The sequence below is a fragment of the Sus scrofa genome, chromosome 5, assembly GCF_054392235.1.
Source record: "Sus scrofa isolate SSC_HxYL_T2T_F1_AM1 chromosome 5, Sscrofa_HxYL_maternal_Yorkshire_Landrace_v2.0, whole genome shotgun sequence".
NCBI classification, from domain to species: Eukaryota; Metazoa; Chordata; class Mammalia; order Artiodactyla; family Suidae; genus Sus; species Sus scrofa.
The window spans coordinates 95,215,797-95,220,820 of record NC_139387.1 but is presented as its reverse complement, the minus strand read 5'-3'; positions in this window follow the sequence as shown (position 1 = coordinate 95,220,820).

Sequence of the window (5,024 nt, the reverse complement as noted above, 5' to 3'; positions counted from 1 at the left end):
GTTGCACAAGCTGCTCAATTCTTGCCAGAGCAGGAAAGAGCCAGTGTTTCAGGAAAATCTAATAAAGAATTTGACATTGTAGGAGGTCCCATTGTTACTCAGCAGAAATGAACCTGACTAGTATCCATGAGGATGTGGGTTCGATCCCTGGCCTCGCTTAGTGGGTGGCACTGTGGTGAGCTGTAGCGTAGGTTGCAGACTTGGCTTGGATCCCACATGGCTGTGGTTGTGGCATAGGCCAGTGGCCACAGCTCCAATTCAGCCCCTAGCCTGGGATCATCCATGTGCCACAGGTGCAGCCCTAAAAAGAAAAAAAAAAAAAAAAAAAAAAAAAGAATTTGACATTGTATTGTAAGATCTCTTTTAATTTAGATTTATCAACAATGTTGGACGGAGTTCCCGTAGTGACGTGGTGGTTAACGAATCCGACTAGGAACCATGAGGTTGCGGGTTCCATCCCTGGCCTTGCTCAGAGGGTTAACGATCCGGTGTTGCCGTGAACTGTGGTGTAGGTTGCAGACTCGGCTCGGATCCCGAGTTGCTGTGGCTCTGGCGTAGACCAGAGGCTACAGCTCTGATTCCACCCCTAGCCTCGGAACCTCCATATGCTGCCATGGGAGTGGCCCTAGAAAAGGCAAAAAGACGAAAAAAAAAAAAAAAAAGTTGGTCAAAACTTATTTGCTTCAGATCTAAATATTTTTCATTTTGCAGCTTTTTATGTGTACATAATTTTAAATAAATACTTTAAAGACTAAGCTTGTATTACATTTAAAATACACCCCCTGGAGTTCCCTTGGTGGCTCAGTGGCTAATGAACCTGACTAGTATCCATGAGGACTGGGGTTCAATCCTAGCGTCGCTCAGTGGGTTAAGGATCCAGCATAGCTGTGGCTGTGGGGTAAGTTGGCAGCTACAGCTCCAATTCGACCCCTAGCCTGGGAACCTCCCTATGGCACAGCCCTAAAATATCAAAATAAATAAATCCAAATAAAAAAAAAATACACTCCCCAAAGTGATCAGTGGTTACTTTCATACCAGAGGCCAGGTGAGGAACGGGTGTAGAAGCATGGTAGAGAGTGGGTGGATTTTGGAGTCAGATAGATCGGGTCTCACCCTGGCTCTGCCCCTTTCTAGCTGCGTGATGGAAGAAATGGCCACACTTCATGGCACATTAGTTTCCTTATCTGTAAAATGGAAATGATAATCAGACCACTCGTGTGGGGTTGTTGTAAAGAATACAGATAACACGTGTAAATGGCAGGTCCACTGTCTAGCACAGAGTAGATAATTTTCAGTGCTTGCTGTCATTATTACCACCTCCCATTTGTCTGATTTGCCCTCTACTGATTGTTAACTTATGAGACACTGAGTTTCCCACTGGATCCTTGAACACAGGGACTGGTTTTATGTTTCCTTAGAACAGTGCTTTGCCTGCAGCTGGCTTTTCTTTCCTTGACTTCTTTTCTTCCCTTCCTCTTCCCCACGGTTTTCATACATGATCCTGTACTGGTCACCTGATAAGGCTGATCAGTTAGTCATGTATCACAGAGCAACTTTTCCATGAATTCCAGGAAAAGGAGGGTTTGCATGTGCTTGTGTATTTTTTGTATAAAAAAATAATTTTTGTGTGTATAATATTTTTAAAATATTAATAATTTAATATTTTCATATTTAATTTGTGTGTATAATATTTTTTCATATGACAGTTACAATAGGTAAAGTGATAGGGTGATTTGTCCAGGATCCCATAGGCTCTGCATCTCTTCTTACCTGTCTAAAATATCAGATACCTCATAAAAACATATGATTCTAAAGACTGCGGAGGGCTCCTTAATATTTGCAGTATGGCTTCTCGTAGTTTCTTCACAGCAGTATTGAGGACTGTCTTCCATTTCAGAATTTCTAATTTCAAGTAAGAATATTGTAAGATCCAACCTTAAAAAAAGATACCCATATCGGAGTTCCTGTCATGGCACAGTGGAAACAAATCAGACTAGGAACCATGAGGTTGTGGGTTCAATCCCTGGCCTTACTCAGTGGATTAAGGGTCTGGATGTGGCTTGGATCCAGCATTGCTGTGGTGTTGCTGTGGCTGTGGTATATGCCAGCAGATGTGGTTCCAATTGGACCCCTAGCCTGGGAACCTCCATATGCAGCAAACACGGCCCTAAAATGCGAAAAAGAAAAATATATATATACCCATATTAACACAAAAGGGATATTTCAAAATTTACACTGAGTCAGTACTCATTGGGGCAATCCTACCCAGCCATCATTCTACCAAAGCCTACCTGAAAAAAAATCTATTTGTATTAAAGCATAAATAATTACTAAGTTTAAGAATTACCTCTCCCAAAGGAGGATTCACACTGAAAGAGGATCAAAGTTTAACCCCAGGAATGAAACCCCCATGACGACATCTGAAGTTTAAAGGCCTTTCAAGAACCCCTTCACCTCCTGTGGACCTACAGATCATTTTCAGCATCCTCCAGGCTCAGGACAGAATCCCATCTATCAGAAAGGACATCCATCAATAGACTTAGACTTAGGTTCTTTTCCTGACTCTCCTACTGACTAGTTTGGGTACTTGACATCTCTGGGCTTTAGTTTTCTCATTGATAAAATGGGAGAACTGAATGAGATGATCTTTAAGGCTTCTGAGCTCCATCACTCTTTCCTTGTAAAAATTCTACTCTTGTACTGAATATATGGAAAGATCCACAGACAGCTTCAAGAAATTTAAGGCAAGAGGAAAGCCTGCTATTTATTCTATCCCACTAAGTCTAATCCGTTAGTAAACCAATAAATTACATATAGAAGAAAATCTAGAAAATAAAGAGTGGTGGCGTTAAGGACATAAAATCTTACCACACAAGCACTGTTACCATTTTGGCATAGCTCCTTTCAGAATTTTTTCCCTATGCATAGGTGCTTTAAAATATTATTTTGTAATGAGAATGGGCATACTGTTTACTGTCTCTGGGTCTTTTGCCTTAGCCATAATACCAGGTGTATTATGTGTTGAATCAGGGCATTGTGGCTCCTCTCCATTTATTTTCATCTTCAACCCCTATGCTAACCTGAGATTAAGGACAGGCTTTACCTTCTTTTCTCAAACTATGGAACTACTTGACTTCCCTTCCTTTGAGGAATCACCCCACCCCCATCCCATGTGGCTCAAGTCGAGATGATAATTACACTTCCTTACCACATGAGCCAATAATATTACCATCACTGGCAACACCACTGGGCCATAGGAAGGGTACTTGACTCACATGGAGCTAATCAGAGTCAATCCCAATGTCCTGGAATTGCGTGGACATTGGAAGAGAAGCAGCACTTTCTTCCTAGGCATGGAGCATGTAAATCTAGGGCTGGTGGTGATATCTCTTTCACTGTATGAAACAGGCATTACTGTAGAATTCAGCCAAACAGAGAGGGACAGAGAAAAGTCCCTGTAGTGAGGAGTCTGACATCCTGCCTTGGACCTTATTCCCTCAGTTCTTCCTTTAAACTTGTGATCTACTCCCAGTGCATGAGAAAATAATTCTCTTATTGCTTAAATTAGTGTAAGTTAGGTTCTTGCCACTTACTGCTTAAAGATTCCATATTCAGATTCATTGCTACTGGATCATGAGAACCAAAAATAACCTTAGACTGGCAGGATTGAACAAGCTCCATCCCAGTTGCCTTAGCGTCAGACAATAATGTAATTTTTTCTACCTCCCACCTGGGGATTTCATTCTGCCCTCCAGTGACCAAGGCCTTGCATCTTGCTCACAGATTATCACAGACTAGTGTGCAATCACCTGTTTGCCATTTGATTGCCTACTGAGTGATTTGTGTCATTGGACTTACCGACCTAAATGGATTCCTGAACGTTTTCATGCTGAACCCTATGGATACCTTACAATTTACTTCATTTCCAACTACCTTTTTGCAATATCTACTGAGGTTGTTCTTACCCTATACACCTGTTTCCTCAATATCTGTCCCACCCCAGTGAGACACTTCCAGACCTAAGTTTTGAAACCTCGAAATATCAAACCCAGAAGTATAAGTAGGGAATGGAGAGGTATGGAAGGGACATTTGACCCCTAAGCACATTCTCTAGAAGCAAGCTCTTTTAACAGTTTTAAATTTGTTAGATCTATGATGAAAAGGCCATCAAAAGCAAACCTGTGAGACCCACAGCAGTCAGCCCCAACTCCTACAGACTCCATGAGCCACTCAGCAGCTACCTGTATTATGTCTGTGTTCCAAGGGATAGCAAAGTCCCCTTTCCCTAACAACCCATATCGCCTCCCTTTTAATTCAGCCAGGGATAGATGGTATTCTTTCTGGCTTTGTGCCACCATGATCTTCCTTGACAGGTCTCTTTTATAATATTTAGACAATTTAAGAACCAATTTTTCATAAGCACCCACAATGACCTCTTAACATAGAAGACTTGGTTCCAAGTACAGATGGTTTGTTTTTGTGAAGGAAGGGGCTTGGGAACTCTTTTAGGGACAAGCATGTCATTGTTACCCAAGCTAATTTTTCAGAACCATGAAGAAAAAGTTCTGAGGGTACAAGTTTGGAGAAATCAGAGAGGACTGGATTAGAGGGGGATGCCTTTGAAAAGCCTGACTTGGGAATCATGAACTTAAATGTCTGGCTCTAATTGGGGTTATACTAAGAGGATGGCTGAGAAAGGTTCTAAATTCAGGGAATGGAAGCGATACTTACTCTGGTTGCTTACTGAGTGGATAAGGGGATCTTCCCATTTTCTAAACAGATCCTGGATGTCAGTGAGCAGTGGGTGACAACAGGTAAACTGCTATCTTGGGAGATCTGAGGACACTGCATTTGGCTGATAAGAGCTAGGAAAAAAGGAAGGAGGAATGTGAGCTGGGAAAAGAAAATTTTGTCAGATTATCATCAACAGAACATTCAACTGTCAATATTTTAACATTCTTACTGGGGCATTAGCAAAATTTTTCATAAGCACCCACAATGACCCATAAAAATTTTTCACTTGC